We start from the raw sequence: 18,595 nt of genomic DNA on the forward strand, positions 1-18,595 counted from the left end.
CCTTCAGGAAGGAATAAAGGAATTTCCTTCCTGTAGAAGAAATTATTAATGTAATGAACAGTCAGCTTCTTATATTTGGTGTGTATAGTTTCCTTACCAAACAGAATGTGTGTGAGGGAGTTATAGAAGGTCTCTTTATTATATTTAACACTTATTTGGCAAGACAGGACAAAAACCAGGTCTACAGTATTTTGTTATATTGCCTGCTCAAAATTTCATCAGCTGCACTTCAAAATCAATGCACTTAAAATGCACAACTGCGCTTAAAATCTATAAGAGATTTTTTAAATGTTTGGTTTCCTGTTTATCAGGCACTGGTTTGAAAGTGTGCACTGAGTAAAATATAGCCAGACTGCACTACTTCTTCTCTAATCCTAACCTCTGCAGGGGCAGAGGAAGAGTATTTTGTGGTGTGACTTTTCTATTCCTATTTCAAATATATCTTTGTTACTTTGAAGTCTTTGGGATAATTAGCAAGGCTTGGCATTTGTTCCTTTTTAAGGAAAACTCTGTAAACCTTTAGTTCAATCAGAGTACATGTTTTGCTGCAGCACCCTAATTCTCAAAAAGCACAGCAGAGATGCATAAAAGTCAGGAGTTGGCAGAGTGTGTGCCAGTGTGCTCCAGTAGACTTGCACAAGTGAGCTTGTTACCTTCTCTAGCAATTCTGGGGAAAAAATGCTGGTCTTGAGTTCATGCTAGCTTATTTATTGGTCTTCAGGTAATGTAATGTGACTTGTATACATAATAAACTCCAGTTGAAAAGTCAAAACATGACTGAATTAAGTGAGACTAGAAGGACTTGTTAAAGTAGTCCACTCTAAGGTTCTTACATCTGTACTGATAAATATTTATCATTAGAACAAAATTGTTTTGTAGTTTCAAGTTCTTGAGTTGGAGGGAGTGTTACTGTTTTTTTAATGTGCTAAAATAATGAAATAACAATACTTAAAGGCAGACTCAACCCTTCTATTTCTGTCCTAGTTCTTTTTGCTTTGAGATTTAGCCATCAGTGTAAATAGCATCTAACTCCAAGACCTCTCCTTGCTTGGTTAGGGACTTCTAATGCTGTAACAAATACTCAGGATGGTGTTACTTGGACTAATCTGTCGCTACTGCAGGAGCAGCACAGAGTGCTATGTTTCCCAGAAGTGCAAGCTTTATAGCTTCAGGGATGGGTTTTGTGTCCTGGGTGAGGCTCTAAGTGGGCAGGGTTTCACTCTTGTGCAGGTGGGGCCTATTTAAATATATACCTGTGTGAGTTCCTATTGCCCCTGTGTACACCTAGGTAAAATTTCAGGTCTGATAAGGTAGAAATTACTTGCCATGTATGTTCTCAGCTTTACCACTTGCTTCCTTAAGTGCTGCTGGAGGAAACTTGAAAAACTTGTCTTGTGTTTCCAAATCTTGAAGACTTTGGATTGATCTTTTGGATCTGAGCCACCTGTGGGGCTTTGAATGCATGTTTATATTTTCAAGTTGGGGCATGGTATTTTTAAACTAATTTTTAAACTTCCAGAAAGAGGAGTGCTGTAATCAAATACATAATTTCTCATGAGAATCCCTGATTTAATTGGTTTTTTTTCAGGGAAATAGTGGTAGCTTACTACTGGGGAGTGCAGTTTCATGCTGTTTGGTGTTAAAGCTGTCTCCAAACAGGCAGTGAGACATAACTGTTTAACAAAATGTGATCGTCTTAATACTAATAATTTATTATGGCTGTATGTATGTAGTACAATGGGAGTTACTATGTGAGTTAATATCAGCCAATAAATATGGTGGTTCATAAGGATTTTTGTTGTTCAAGTATGCAGGAATTATATAAAGAGGTAAAGTAAAAATTGAATGAACTGTAGACTCCATGTGAGCACTAAATACCTCTGTTTAAGCAGGCTGTAGGTTACTACAAACACAGTTTATTGGGGCTTGAATGTTTTTTTTATGGGTGTTTTTTTTAACATTGGCGGAAAGCATCTCTGGATTTCTTGGTTAACTGGAGATACCTTGGAATAATCAGATGCTAGAACCTACTGCTAACTTAGCAATATAGGATAATATGAGAATTAGTTTTATTAATTCAGTCTTTGAAAGCTTGGAAAGCTCAGGAGACTTCTGGAGCTTCAGAATATATGCTATGTCATTTGCTTATTTATATTTGTGGTCCAGCAAAATTTAGACTGCCACAGTCATGTCCCATTGATCTCCTGGCAATGTCCCCTTCAGTCTGAGGCAAGACACCAGTTTAGATCCAGCTGATAACCTGACACAAATGAATGGAAAGCCTTGATATGGACAGAAACTGTCATGGGGTCGTGCTGGGCACTGCTCAGGATGAAATACTGTGCAACAGTATAATATTTTGCTTAATTTGCTGCTTGCCATCGTGCTGTGTCACCCCATGCTGCTGTCTCGTGCTGGCTGTGGCAGTGACGTGGTGCAGTGATGAGCCATCTCAGCCAGTTAACCACTGAAGGGAGAAGGAGGAATCACAGTAGCTGTTCCTGTGGCTCATCAAGGGGAGAGGCACAAGGGTGGGATGCACTAGGTCATCAGGCTCTTTGTAGCTCCCCACCAAAAAACTGCTTTGATATTAGGATTCATATGAAAAATGGTTTTCAGGAAAAAAGGAAATACCATTTTGAGGGCTTTTTGCCATTTCTTCTTACTGAGACTTTACAATTTTTGTTGTTCAGCTTATAGAAAAGCAGTTAAGTTTAATTCAGGAAGCAGCTGACTTAGCTCTTCTTACAATATCAAGATCTGGGTCAGAAAAGACTGGAACAAGAATATCACTTGCAGTGCTTTACGTACAATGCAGAATTCCAATTTTACCCATATTATTGTTCAGTCTTTTGTTTCCCTTCTAAATCACTGTGTATGAAAGGCCAGGTAACATGTTGGTTTGTTTATTTTAGAAACATGCACAACTACAAAGATAGTTGGGCAGGTGATGTGCCCAGAACAACTTGTAATTCCAAAAATAGCTGGTTTAGGTTGAGCATCATGCTGATACCTTGGGAGTTACCTGGATTCTTTTTTTTTTTGTTGTTTGTTTGTTTCTTCCTTCCTACCACTGAGTTTCTCTCTCCTTCATTTAGTTTCCTTCTACACAGCTCTTGGCTCTTCTTCCTCTTAATCTGTCTGTCAGTATCAGTGGGTATTTCCATTAAGTTACTGTAGTTCCAATTCTGCAGCCTAGCCCTTATTCTCTTGGATATGGGAAAGACAGACACTGAGCGTGTGATTCATCTTTTTATTTCAGTGGTTTTATGAGGCTGCTCCACAGACATCATTGTAGATGTTTTTGATCCACAGCCTTTGGGATAGAAAGTCAAGCAGCAGCTTATAACATGTCTGTGTATGATGTTTGGTGTCAGGAGACACCAGTTTGCTGCATACTGGCTGAGACATGGCTATGGTTATGTCAAAGTCAGAAACACTGAAGGTCTCTTTAGCACTTCTTATCTGTCTGAACGCTTAACACTCCTGTCAAAGGCACTTCAAATGTCTTGTCTTTAAGGTATCTGTCCTACCTTGGAGGTTCCATACAGTATTAGTTTGTCTTGAAACTGAATATTTCCATCAGCATTCATTCTGTTGTGCAAACAATGGTGGCTTTTTTTTCGCCTTCTAGATAAAAGAATTGTTTTGTTCTTTCTGTTTTGAAGGCTCTGGCTTGTTTTGTCATGAATTCAATGTTTTGGTATGGCATTTCAGAGAGAGAGGAAGGCTACCCACAAAAAACCTGCTATGAAACTAGTTTAATCTGTTATGGGCTTTTTTGATTAATGATGATTCAGCAGAAAACAAAGATATTATTTTGGAAGAGACCCTGACGTGCATTTATGAAAGACACTATTGAGATGAGTCCATGCTCCTGACTGCTGAAAGTGTTTGCAAGGAATCTTTCTTGTGATTGTAAACTTTTACATACTTTTCCTAATAACTCCTTGCTTGACTTGATTATGTCTGCAGCCACAGATTTGTCACACCTGATCTAAGGCTTCTTGTAGAGCACAGTTTGAGGGAGGGGGAGAAGGAAATGAAGATGCTTGGATTTAAATGCTGCTTTTCCCAAAGGCAGAGATCTTCACTGGAGCTGTAACACTGGGAGGTAAATGGCTACTGTGAACAGAGCATCCTCCTGGGCTTGTTCTGGTCCTCCCAAAAAGCAAATCCATCCTGTAATCAGTTAATTATTTGCATTGCATGTAGAAACTATATTTATGTCTTTTATTGTTGTTGTATTCTTCCTTTTCTGCTAAGGCAGATTACTGCTTCTGGAGGTTGAGTGTGTTTTGATTTTTCCAGAAAAAGAAAAAGTGGATATTTTTAGCACAAGCTTTCTAGGGTGCTGTATGTCACCACATTGCTAAATGGCTCCTCACCAATGTGGCAGCAGGTTTTTCCCTCTGTGCTCTTGGGATAAAGGTGTGTTTCTTTTTGTAAGAGTTGATCTAAGGCCTGTCAGCTCTTTCCTAAAGTAGAGTTAAGCACCTCCAGTTCATTAACCATTTCTCAATGCTTTTTCTATAACTAGATGTTTTAATTTGGGCAATGACTGATAAGAAGAGCAATTGTCCTTGAATTGCAGCACTCTTGCTTCTTAATAATTTAGATTTCCTAACTAAAAATCTCACAATATCAAAGATGATGTGATTATAGGTTAAATAGTGTATCCAGGATTTTATATTTAAGGTGTTTAGGAGTCTTTCTACAGTTGAAAGCATGGGCAAATTAGTGCATGAAATAGAAAGATTCCACATGGAAATTACATATGCTAATGGTTATATACTAATCAAAAAATTAGACTCACTGCGCACGAGGTGGAAAGTCTGGCCTGGTTAAGACTTCAGAAAAAAGTAAATAATTTTTGGTGGTATAAATGTGTTTGCTAGTTGCTCTTTCTAGTCTAGGATTATTTTAACTAATTACTTTTTCCCCGCTTTTTCCTACCTGTACTTTTATTAAACAACAGTTAATAATCTGTGGCTAATTGCAAAATACAGCTTAAAAACATCAGAAAAATATTCAAGAAGCATAATATACTTATTTAAAAAGAGAACAGGTCTCAAACTAGTTAAAGTGTAAATGACGGATAATTCAGACTTGGAGCCAGGAAAATATTTTCTGTCAATAACACTGCATATTTCATGTTGAAATGTGTTGACAAGACACATGCTTATTTATAACTCCCATCAAATCAAGTTTAAGAAACCAAAACTAAGGCTTTGTATTTTTTTCTTTCTTCCTTCCTTCTCTTTCCCTTCCTCAGCCTGTGGTGAGCATTACTGATAGTTCAGAGCACTTGCAGAGGTCTGACTCTTGCAAAAAGAGCAGCTGCTCATGGGCCTTCTGCTTGTTGTGTGTCTCATTTGGGTTTTTTTCTTCTAGCACCTTTGCATGTCCCCCTGGCTGTTTGCTTGTGTGTATTTATATTCTCTGCGAGGTAAAATGTATTTTGCATGAGAGTCAACAGTCTTTATCCTTGGTCTCCAAAGTTGTTCCTACTACATAATAGTTCCCAGTAAATAGGTGCTTTGAAAATATTTGAATAGCGGAGCAGCAAAGGAATGATAAATGACATGCCTCTACAGTAGCAGATGTCTAGAGCTGAACTAGTCACCCTCGACTCCACTGGGAATTAAAGCACTTCTTTCTCTGCACTAAGATCATTATATCTTATTTCCTGTTTTAAATACTTGACTGTAGCAAGATCATTCTGGACCCAGTTTGTTGTTGACTTGGTTCCTATCATGATATGGCCCAGCTGCACTTACCAACTTGTGCTTCAACTCTCGTTATTTCCATTGTCAGTTGAATTCTGTTTAATTAGTAGTTACAGAATTACTTACTTACAACTTAAATGAGTGCACTGAATCTTTAAGCAACCTATAGTTAAATCCTTCAATCAATGTAATTTATATCTGGGGAAGACCAAAGTTTGTTGAAGGAGGATAGAGGAAGGAAAGTGAAGCGTGTGAGAAATTATGTAGGTGTTTGCTGTATTTCCTGTACATCAGGAGTTTGTTAAAAGATGATTTTGGTTGGATGGGATGAAGAAGAGAGGCAGTTAAGAGGCTGTTAACAACTTGGTATGAGCACTTGAGGTGCTCTTGGTCACTGTATAGCTGTGAGCTGGTAACAGGCTCTGGCAGGCTGCATCTTGGATTTGATTTATACTCATGATGGGAAGTGTCTCATAGCAACTGAAACAGCACCCAATCTGACAGGTAAGTAGGTGCTAGTGAAGTGTTTTGGGGGTTGTTTTGGGAGCAGAATGTTTGTTTGGGTTTTTTTAGTAAAAACACAGAACTAAACTGCTTTGGAAGTGCCTACACCGCAGTTACTAAAGGCCAGATTTGCTTTTGGCTTTACTGCTTGCCCGAAGGCATTAATGTAAGCAGAGCACTTCAGCATACTGTTAAAAAGCACTCTGTGGCCAAATTCAGGCTGTTATTCAAATACATTAGTAGCACAAGGAAAGAAGGCAATTTCTAATTCTTAAGGTAAAAAGCAAGTTGCATAAACTTCTTTGTTGAAACAATTATTTTGAATATTATTTTCCTCTCTATTACAACAAATGCTTTCCATATGCTTTTAAAGTGTTAACAATGAAATGGATGTTTTAAGAATAAATTACACTTATATTTTCCCCTAGGTTCTATAAAGCAGCAAATTTGCAGTAATTTGTGACCTCGGGAATATCTTTCCTTTAAACAGCCTCTTCTCAAAGAATCTTCTGTAAAAAAATACTAAAATTACTAATTGTATAAAGATGGGATACATGCTATTAAAGAGCTACACAAGCATTTCAATAATTTTACTGCAGATGCATTTCTTATCTCTGAGTGGAGCCTTAAGTCCTCTGGATGTTTTGCTTCCTCCAGAGCACTCGTTAAAATAGAGCTGAAATGTCTGGTGTGTGAGATGGTGTCAGGAGCTGAGAGAGAGATTATTGCAGTGATACTGGTTTTAAAAATTGTTCCTGTTTTTTCAAAAACAAAGAAAACGTGTAGCTGATGACAGTTTGTGAATTAGCACTTCTGAAAGGGAAATAGGACAATAGTTGTTTTCATATCACATTCTCTCCAGCATTCGCTTTATCAGGAGATTCTTTAAACAGCAAAATTCATGCTTTCCGAAGTTAAAGTTGTTCCTGTTTTATGTCACTGACCTTTCATTACTTTTAGGCTTTAAGAGCTGCATATTTTACAGAAAACATGCCTTGTATAGAACCAATAGCCAATAGTAAACTCATCATTTAATGCTAACTTATGTCCATTGTGCATTTTTATTTTGACTGTAATTCAGAGACATTTCAACAACAATTAATACTATCTCAGTTGGAAAGCTCTGACTTAGAGCTTATCTGCAGAGATTAATTTTTCATGTTAAAACCTCAATTAGAAACATTGTTGAGCTAATTCTTGGAAGTACAGACTTTCCAAAATTGAACAGAAGTCAGTGGGAGCTGTTTCTGTTGTGCTCTCCTGAAAACCAGGTGAGAAGTACTCTAAAGTGGGCGTCCAAAAATCTGTGTAAGGTTGGGTGCAAAAGACCCAGGTGCACCACCCATCCTTTCAAAAGGAATTGGTTTCTGACAAGCATAGTTGATAGACAAGATCTGTTTTGTGTTTTCGATTTGTTTGTGAAACTGCACTCCTTCCAAAACAGCTTGTACTGATGTCTCCAGCTCACGTGAGATGAAGTAAGCTATTCTGGCAGAGGTGCAATTTTTTGCTGGCATAAATTAGGTCTACTTTGTGGTTTACTAGTGACACTGTCAAGTGCAGAGCTAGTTTTAACTGCATTACAACCTGAGTAAAACTAATTTCCAGATGGTAAACCAAAATGAAATGTAAGACTACAGTATTCTGTATATATGTTACATGTGTACTAACACTTCAAAAGAAGTAACTGAAATGACTTCCTGGTTGGTACTAGTCCTTAATTCCACCTTACTGTTGAGGAAATGGGGCTGCTTTCCTCGTGGGATTCATCTGAGCTAGTTGTATTCTCTTTGACATGTTTTATTTCATTAAAACAACACTGAGAAACAAAACCTCTGCTTCTTCAGAGAGATAAATTACCTTCATTGTTTGTGAATACCTATGCACTGGTTCCTCTAGAGCCCATTTGCACTGCAGGTGATTCTCAGGAGCCCTTGTGTTGGAGGAAATGGAAGATCTTTTCTCTTAGGCAGTGGGCAGACAAGTAAAATACTTGCTTTTAGATCTTTCAGTCCTGGGTCGGGTAAGCACAACCACTGCTGTGGTTAGAGAGATCACAGTACGACAGCATCTGTTTATCCATCATTCAGTATTTGAAAAGATTAGTACAAGGCTATTCTTAGCACTGGCAGATAGATGGTGTGTTATTTTAGAATGTGTATTTATTTAGTGTTTTCTTTAATGGTATCTGTGTTAGTATTTGAGGTCACTTGAACTAGCCAGGGCTGCATGAGTCATTTTTATGCCATTGAATTTACACGTTGTAGTCTGAAACTTTTTTTTGCCTTTTTTTTTTTTTTTAATTTCTTTTTTCTAGTGTTTTCTTTTTTCCCCCTGGATTATGACCCTATTAAAACAACATATTCCTCGTGTTGTGCCAAGTGCAGCTCTGAAAATTGGCTTTACTTGATCTGTCTTGCCTTCTGGGCTTATTTACTGCTAGACAGTAGAGGTGGAAGGGAGACAATACAGGGAACCTGAAGACAGGAAGATGTCCTTACAGTGCTGGCAACCTTCCTGTATTTGAAGCCTGCAAAGATGTCTTCAGTCTAAGGGAAACAGAGATGAGAATTGGAAAGATAATCTTCCTAGCCAAGAGTTCAGCAGAGCTTTGGGCTTCACTGCTGTTTGAATTCAAGTTTTAGAGTTTGTGATATAAAGTTTGTTGGCTGATAAAGATTTTATTGACATAACTGCTTCTGTAAGCCTAGGCCAAGGTAGCGTGTGTCACTATTTGTTGCTTCAAATTTTAAAAAGAAAATTTTAACACTAAGTTTGTAGAATTTCTGAATCATTAGAGTAAATGGGTTTTTCTCTACTATCTGGCTGTCAAAAAAAGGATATGTTTGTCTTGTGTTTGACAAATACACAAAGTTCTTTACAAGTCTTCTTTTATATTGAGACAGAAAATTTACCTGGGAAAGATGTGTAAATATTGAAAACTTGTCATACAGACTTGAATTAAAGAAGAACAATATTTTAAGGTAAAAAGAAACCTAATGTTTTTCTTTTAAATGATGCATGCTTTTTCAATCTTGTTGATGCTTAGGCATGGCAGTTCTTAGCCAAGAATTGAAGATTATTCTATTTTCTTGATGACTGCTTAGCAATTGTACATTTTCTTGCTGTAAGTAGATGAAATTCTGTTTACTTGGGGGTTAGAGCAATCTCATCCATTCAGGTTCTAAAAGGTAACATGAGACAAAAAGCATGTCAAACAAGGGTCTGCTTAAGTGACTCTGAGGCAGCAGACTGTAGTGAATTCTAAAGCAGAAGTTTAAATGAAGCTTAAATTGATAAGCAACTGATTGATATTGATATGTAACTGATTTTAATTCTGTTTTGTATTTGTATTTAATGAAGTCAGTACTATATAAGTAGGAAGGTCTACTGCATGTCAGTCTCTTCTGAAGATTCTTGACAGTGGGCTGGCAGGCAAGAGTTTGTTCTTTGAGAGATCCTTTTTTAAATCCCCTTTGTCAAGTTCCATCTGATATATTGCAAAGCAATGCACTAAACCAGCATTCTTTTTCCTAAGTTAAATAAAGCAACCTTAAATATCCTGGATATACAAACTAGAAAATAAGTTAATCAAACCAAGTTTTATACTTGACTTTGTAATATTTTTTTTAAACAAAGGAAGTATTATCTGAAGACTATAATCAGTTCAACTCAGAAAACACGCTTTAAGATTTCAAAATTAAATCTCATCTTCCATAACATTTTTTAATTAGGGCACCAAAAAAGGAAAACAAGTATTTTTTTGCTTTTTTTTTTGAGTCCCAATTGGTTTTTCAACTCTAAATGACCTATCTGTTCAACTTCATTAGCAGAAGTGAAGAAAATATTCTGTCTGCACCTGAAAAACAAGTTTGTTACCCAAAGTTAGTTTTGCAGTTCAGCAAACTCAGGGTTTTTTAAGTACTTAAATGTTGGCAGCAAAATCAAATGTCAAAATAGGTTTATGTGCAGGAGGTTCAGTCATTAGGTTCATTTTTCATTTTGTCTTTTAAGGTTTTGAAGTTCAAATTTCATTTAACTTTTAAAGTACATTTTTTTTGATTAATTTTTCTTCACTTTGTGTAATAATCACATCTCAAACTGCAAGCAGTGCTCCCAACTTGAGGGGCTTTAGCTCATAGTCCAAACACTTTAGGCTAAGGAATTGCAGGAGGAAACGTTTCTCTGCTGCCTCCACTTCCCTGCAGCCTCGCAGTGAGCAGATTTGGCAAGTCATCCAAATGAACAAAAATCCTTTTTTGGCAGGTTTAGTTTTGGCTCTAGCTCTGGTTTGTCACAAACTGACCACACACCCAGGCATGTCAGAATGGGAAAAATTTTGGTACAAAAGCAGAAAAAAATGGGGCAGATCTGAAGTGTTACTTTAGCAGTGATGGTGGCAACACTGACTTGTTTGTATGTTTTTCTGAGAACACCTGTGGCTCACTGAGCCTGTTTTCTTCTCAAAAGCTTTCTTGTAACTAGACAGAGGTGTTTCTTTTAGATTTCCTGTAAAGTGCCCCAGTATTAACTGCGCATTTTAGTCAAATTTGTACAAAATCATAAATGTTTCCATATATAATGGTAGGGCATCAAATACCTGAAATAAAAGCCTGAGTTTACAAGCTTGAAGTAGATAGTTTTAGTCCATCCTGGGTTTTGTATGTTACCTGGTGGATTAAAAGTGACAAGCAGGATCCTTAACTTGCTGCATGTGAACTTCCCTCCGACTCCTTATGGCTTGGAGGGCCAACACATCACACCTGACCCTGCAGCCCCTTCACTTTGCTGTTGTAGAAATCAGTGTCTGCGTTGTCATTAGTGCAGATTACTGTTATGTCTCATTTTACCGTGTATTTTACAAAGTATAGTAGCTTGTGGTCTCAGTCTTCTTGAGAAAAATGGCACAGGCTCCTACTGTGAGTTTCTCTTTAAAAAAAAAAGTATGTTTTTCAGATCTTTATATTTAAATGAAAACTAAGGGCAGTATTTCATTTTTAACACTTTTTCAGAAAATATTTCTTAGACTGAAAATGGGACAATGAGTATGTGTGCACAGAGGAACAGGGAGGGCATGAGGGTGCACATTCCAGATTGCCTGTGCTGGTGCAGTGATGCAAAGCAGCTGTGAGTCGTGTTAACTGGCCCTTGTGCTGTGCAGGCAGCCTCCTCCTGCCTCTGGTCCCAAAAATATTGCTTGGTTTAATACCATGTGGCTTCAGCTCTTCAAAAATGCAATGTTGTGCTCACTGTGGGTGCATTATTCAGAACTCTTCGTTTTGCTGGTTTTTTGTTTTTTGTTTTTTTTTTTAATTTGCATTGGAGAATTTGCTGTGTTCAGATTAGCATTAATGGTTGAAAATGCATGTTGGCAGATCAGGGCTTTTTTATTAAATTATTTGTGTGTATATGTAAAATATGTATATATGTATATGAAATTCTTGCTTAAGGGGTAAATTAAATCTTTAAATGTTTTTAATTTGGATTTTCACATATGGAAATAATCAAAAAGCTAGATTTTCTTTCTCACACTGTTCATGAGCAATACATAACCTGATGTATGTATTGCATGTCACTGATGAGAGAGAGTTTCTGTGGGGTGGTTTTGCTCTCTGAGTCGTGGAAATGTGATTCCTGGATTCAGGAGAGGAAATGAGTGGCAGCTGATCAAATACTGTCACCAACCACCTCATCATGGGAAATGCTTTTTGACTGGATTTGGCACAGTGGTATCATGGCTAGGATAATAGAAGCTGCTGCAGAAAACTGTGTCATTACAGTTTGGTTTTGTCTTTACAGTTGAACCAATGTGGTGGTGTTGTTGTGCTTACTGAATGACAAAGTTTGGTAATTTCTGTTTGCTCTCCCTTCAGATGCACTGATGCATGTTCAGATTAACAGCACTAAAACCACTGGGGTTGCTTTTTATTTATGGGCTATAAAAAGTATAAATAGAAAGCGGATTTATGTCTTTGCCTATTGGATGTGTCCTATTGTCCCCCTAAGCTTATGGAAATCCTCTGATTTTTTCTGACCTGTAAACAGACGAAAAAGGTCACACAATTATATTATGTTGCTTTTAACAAATTGTTTTATTTCCTATCAAGGGATAAAGAAGATGCTTACCTTGAGTTGTATAATTATCTCAACTCCCGATTTAATTGAACTAGGAGGATGACAGGACTTGGGAGACAGTGAGCCCCTGGTGGCTCTGCTACACCCTCCCCTTACACCCCTCTTCTTCTGCAGGGCTGGGAAGGCTTTCTGTGGTTTTGAAATAATGTGCAATAATTTAAATACTTGGCCTTCAGCAAAATGAACGTTACACTTGTTATATCTGGGCAGTTAGTATCTCATAAGTAATGATAATGAATTAATGAAATTTTTTATGTAATATTACTGCCAAAATAAATTTAGATTCTGTGAGGAAAAAGGATATCCTGTGCAGTAGCAAAACCCAGCTCATTATAACCATACCTGGATACGGGTCTTTCCCAAACACTGGAAGAGCGGCACATAAACTCATTGCTTCAGTAGCCAGAAGCTGCAGAGTATATATCCAAGCAAGTGTGTATTTTAATGTCTGTGAGAAGTGGAGATTAATGCAAGTTTAGAAACTATATACAGAAAAAGTCAGTGACCATGAGGTGGACAGGAAAGTGCTAAAACAACCTTTAAACAATCCCAGATGTCTGTTCTGAGCTTGCTATTCAGTTTGGGCTGTTTTTGGGTTTCCTTGGGACTTTAAGGCCTTTCATGTCCTCTTCCAGATGTCATGGTGTCTTGACCAGCAAGAGCTTCTGCTTTTGCTCTGAGAGTATTTTCATAAATGAAGCACATACAGTGGCTTCATGCAGCAAAACTGTCTGGATCCTATTATGAAGGAGTGTTTGAGATAGCTTAAAAAAATCATTGGCAAGGGTATCAGCAAAAGCCAGATTTAATATTAAGCGACAGCATGACAAAGTTCATTGGCAAGATTCACTCTAGTAGTTACAGGACAGTTAAGGGACAGCAAGGAAAAGCAATAGCAAAACCAAACAAAATCCAGGCAATCAAAACAGAAATGAACTGTGAACAGTCTAAGGATATCTGTGTTAAGGGCAGTGAGGGTGAGATAAAAAGGAACATGGCCTAAAACAGCATTGAACAGCACTCAAACTTAACAGTTCTTTACTTATACCTTTTACCTTACACCAAATAATTTAAAGAAGGAGCAACACTTAGTTTATACCTAACTTAACTTACACCTTAAACTTAATTTATGACTTAACCATGACAATTTAACAGAGGAATAACACTTAGTAGCATTTAACCTAACTTTATAACCTTGAAGTTATGCTTAGCAACTCAGCAAAAGAACAAACACTTAGCAGTATTTAAGTAAGGTTAAGTCATATGTCACAAGCTTACTTACAGGCCTATCTCGCTTCAATATCCAAGGTATTTAAACATCTAAGAAAGCAGCATTCCTCTCAGATTTGCTGTAGCATATGCACAGGTGCATGTACACTGACATGAAGAGTCAGTGCAGGTAAGGCACCTGTGAAAGATTCCCCTTGGAGGTCAGTGAAAGACTGAATGCCCTGCATCTCCTGTTGGGTGAAGGGTTGAGCCTTCAGGAATGGAGGTTTGAGTCCAGGACTTGGTCAGCGATCCTCCATGCAAACCATGAGGGTTCTCTGGCTCTGAGAGACCCCAGTCAGAGCGAGGTCACTGGTCAGAGCCCACTGCAGCCCAGAAGAGCTCAAAGGACTCATTTTGGACCACTGTTTATAGGGTTGCAAGAGAGTGGGCTTTAGTCATATGTGTCATCCTGGCCACACTTTGGGTCAGCACTTTCTTTGAAAGTGTAAGAACAAGAACCATATGCCGTTCAGGCAGAAAAAAATTTCAAAGGCTGTTCATAAGGGAAACAGGAGCTTGTTAGCCATTCCTGGGAGCAGATAGTCTTTCTGATAAGCTCAAGAGGAGCTTGAGCCCGGGTACTGTTTTCAAGGCTGAGACTTAATGAGCATTTCTCAGATTGCAGTGCAGCCTGAAAAGGGTATGGAGGGGAATGCACCACCACAAATCCTGATATAACCTGGAAAGCAGATAACCCTCACAGGTGACTACAGACCTGTTAGCCCAACCTCAGGCATTGCACTACTTTGAAGTAAAAGACTATATGGTAAATGCAAGAGGAATACAGTGCAACAACCAAGATGCATCAGAGAGGTGAATGGAGGGGTTTCTCTAAACCAAGGAAATGCAATTCCTACCCATTGGACCTCTAGGACAGTATTTTGCATGGTGCTTACATGTAAAGTTATTACTTCTGCTGAGGGATAGGAGATTTAGGTTGAGGCTAAAAAAGGTTCATTTGGCTGCAGGCTAAGATGTGCTGGCAGAGCAAGTTCTGTCCCTCGTGCTCTCCAATTATTCTGTTGGTCCATGTTACCGAGAGCAGCCGAGGCTGCACCATATTTCTGAGAGCACTGGTGGTGTGACCTTCGTGTACTCCCAGTGTTGCTCTTGGTCAGTTAACTAACTTTTAAAATTAGATTTATATAATGCAAATAGCATTGCTGCTGTTTGCAGAAAATTTGCCTCACAGCTCCAACCTTCACCTAGTGCATAGTCAGAAATGGCCAGAAGGAATCATATTTTAATGTCGTCTTTTCACAAGTCAACAGTTTTCTAAATAATAACATATTTGTGAGATGGGAATATATGACAGCACATTAAACCCCCTTCACAATTGGTCTTCTTTAATACTGTTGCTACTTGTAATAATAATGTGAAATGCATTATCTTCATTATACCAGTGTAAAAATTGGCAAAAAATTGGCTTTTCTACATTTGTTATAACTTATGAAAAATAATGAGGCCCATCTGATGCCTTAAATTGTTGCTTCATGGCATTTGTTCTGCATACTTCCCAGGTTGTTTTTCCTAGGCAGGATGCTCTTAAAGCCTTTCTCTTCATTAAAAGGCCGAGTGTTATATGCAAAATGGTTCCTTAGGTTTCTTTTCCCATTATACTTTGCCATTCTGGGTTGAAGAGAATTTTTTTCTATCGATTTTCATTTTTCAGTTATAGCATTCAGGTAAGGCTACAGCATCTCCTTGCTTGTTCAACTAGATACTGGAATTTTATGTTTAATTTCATTAACTATTTTTCCCTGTTCAGATATACTATACATGAAAAATATAATCTTAAAAGCTGTTATGAGATGAGCATGATTTAATAGACTCCTTTAGATTTGTTTTCTGGTTGGTTGGCAAGTTTGGTTTTTCTCCAAACCTTAGTAACATGATTCATGGAATAGAAGTGTAATTTTATTTCATTGTGTTCTTTCCTTGTTGAATTCTTCTTCTAGAATCTACAATAAATAGATAATTTAGAGAACTAGCAGAACATCTCTCTGAAGTGTATATTTTACTTTGTATGTAGAATTGAGCTTGTCTTCTTCAAACCTTTCCCTATGTCATAATAAATACCTGGTGCATCCTACTATCTTCCTCTTTTCAGTCATTCTTTTATGAAGCTTTTAGGACAAAGCCAAGTGAGCTAAAAGTTTCTGTTGCCAGATAAGCATTTTGTTTTTTAATTAGAAAAATACAGACCAGATGGCTATCAGACCTTGTGACAAGTGTGTGTATTTTGAATCACTATTCCAAACAATAATTGAGGATGCTCGTTGATATGAAAGATTGTCAAAGTGCATCAACCTTCCAGCACAAATTTAAGTTTCAAGGGGACAACTTGATATTTTTGCTCAAAAAAGAAAATGTTTTTTATCAGATTTGTGGCAAGCTAAGAGCTTGCAAATTGTTGTCTGAGCTGTGTCCCTTGTCTTGTGGTCTTCTTAACAATTGCATTTGCAAACAAGGATGAGCTCATGTCTAAAGAGTGCCTCACAACTCATCCAAATACAAAGCGCTTGCAGTCCTTTACAATTTTCTTTTGGACTAAGATAGGACTTTATTTTTGTGTGCCCTTTGCTACTAGAAGTCTTTAGCTTGTCAAAAATCTCCACTACAAACAAGTAATATTTCTATTATTCTATTTTCCATTTCATTAATGGGCATTAATGTATTTGTACATATTATGGCATTTGACCTAGTTTTTAGGAGAATGGGGGATTATCATGACAGACACTATATCTGAGCTGCTTAATTTATTTTTGGCCTTTGATTATTTGGCACATTATGAAGTGTTAATTTTTGCACTCATTGAAACGTGTAAGGAGATTCATGGGAACTTTAACAAAATCTGCAGAAATGTGACTTAATGCTTGTCTGACAGTATACAGCAGCTGTTCTGGATATTCTAGACTGTGCAAATGTCAAAGAGACTTGAAAGACTTAAAAGCTTGCAATCAAAGTAGATGGGAAGGAAATGCAATTTAAGTGCTTTTGTTATAGGTTCTTTAAACCCTGTCATTCCAAACTCTCTGAAAAGGAGTGATAACCAACCTATAAAACCCTTAGTCTAGATTTTTGGACCCTGATACTCCAAATTTAAAAATGAACATGAATGCTTTTTGGAAACCATTTCTTTGCTCTGTTTTAGGACTGTGTTTGGACAACATCCTGTCCAGAGCTTTCTTGAGTATGTCACAATATCCTGTTTTCCACATGGATGCATGTACTGCAGACCTTCCCTGCCCAAACAGATCCTTTTCCTGTGGAAAACAGCAGCCAAAAAGTCTCATGAAAATATCTGGGGTCTGCTGTGAAATTTACTTTGGTCTGTTTTTTTTTTAATTCAAAGGCAGACCATAAGACTTCACAAAGGTCTTGCTACTCTTTTTGATAAAATGTAATAGCTGTTATTGAGGTGTTAATTTCTTAGTATTGCTAAATATGATATATATTTAATACTCTTGCCGAGTATTTCAGATATTCTGTGGTTAGTACTTTAGGAAAAGTGTATGTTAAGGCAGTTTGGAATACTCTTGGTTCAGTTTGGCCTACTTTTCTGGTATTAAATTACTGTATTTTATTGAAAGCCAGAAATCTAATGATAGGCATCACCTGAACTGTAAAAAACACAAAGCTGCTCTGGTAATTGCTGGTAGATGTTTTGAGACATGTAAAATTTATATTCTTTTATATAGCTGCCTGTTACCTGGCAGGAAGGTGGTTTAAGTTTGTTTGATTTTGGTTTTTTTCTTTTTAATTTTTTAGGGTTTTTTTTTCTGTTCATATACCTTAAATTGCAATGATTCTAAAGATTCAGAAAAAGTTAAATGCTTTGCTCTCTGTTTTTCTTAGTCATATAGTTGCATTAATTTCAGGACTTGATTCTGAATCGGTAACTGGAAATTCCTTATATAGAAGTCTTCTACGTCCTTTAAAGTCTAACATCTTGCAAAATTTAAAAAAAAAAAAAAAAGCCTGGATAGTTTTTATCTTGCAGGGTAGCGGGGGGGGGTATGGGAAAGAAAGACATGAATTTTTGTGTGATTGAAATGATGAAAACCTCATTTAAAACATATTAAGAAGTATTTTGCTGAACTGATTTATTTCTCTGCAGCAGAACTTAACTTAACCTTTTATTTCTCTTGCAAGAATGGGTTTGAGTGTAATTTAAACTGTCAAATGACATTTATCAAATGATGGTTTTGCCCTGTAACAGGCAAATGTCTTCCACAAAATTGATTAGCTGCTGACCTCATCCACCCTTTTCAGACCCTTCAAGGTAGATTTCAAAGCGTTGTAAAATAATCACTTCACTTTCAGTTTATACTTCAGCACAAGGCGTTTACTGTCCTGGTAGCAATACCACAGAGTGTTCCACATCTGGGAAGGAGAGGATGTAAATGCCTGCCTATAGCCTTGCCTGTCACCGCTCGGCCTAGTTCTTTAACTTAAACCTCTACTCCTTACAAAATAGGAGCAGCTTTAGAAAGGGCTTTTTAAGGACAATAGAATGAATAAGTTGAAGAAACTTTATCTTGTAGGCGCCTGCTCTAGTGATCAGGAAAATGCTCTGTTTGGTAAGACTTGCAGGGTGTTCAATAGTATCAACCAGGTGCTGGAAGAATGAGAAATAATAGTCCCCTAAATGTGAAATTTTATACTCCAAAGAGTTTCCTCTGTTGTGTTCTTGTTCTGCAGCCCTGTTCTGTAAGATCAATCCACAAGAAGCCCATATGCTTGCTTTCATAAGCATTAACCTGCCAGTAAATGAATTAACTGTGCCATTGAGGAAGTCTGTGCCTGTTCAAAATGGTGGCTTTGTGTCTGAACCAAAAATATGGTTTGGTATTTCTGTACAAGTTTCTTTGCCAAAGGAGAAGCTGTGATGCAGAAAGTAAAACCCTGAACATAAAAATCTCAGAACTGCTGGTGGTGTTAAAAGTTCAGTT

At 37.4% G+C, this 18,595-nt stretch overlaps 1 protein-coding gene across 2 annotated transcripts in view; it reads left to right on the plus strand.

Annotated features, from left to right (window-relative positions):
• Window positions 1-18,595, plus strand: part of PIP4K2A (phosphatidylinositol-5-phosphate 4-kinase type 2 alpha) — a 108,154-nt gene that overhangs the window by 33,325 nt on the left and 56,234 nt on the right. The gene's annotated exons all lie outside the window — the stretch shown is intronic.

Source organism: Vidua macroura, chromosome 1 (assembly GCF_024509145.1).
Source record: "Vidua macroura isolate BioBank_ID:100142 chromosome 1, ASM2450914v1, whole genome shotgun sequence".
Lineage (NCBI taxonomy): Eukaryota > Metazoa > Chordata > Aves > Passeriformes > Viduidae > Vidua > Vidua macroura.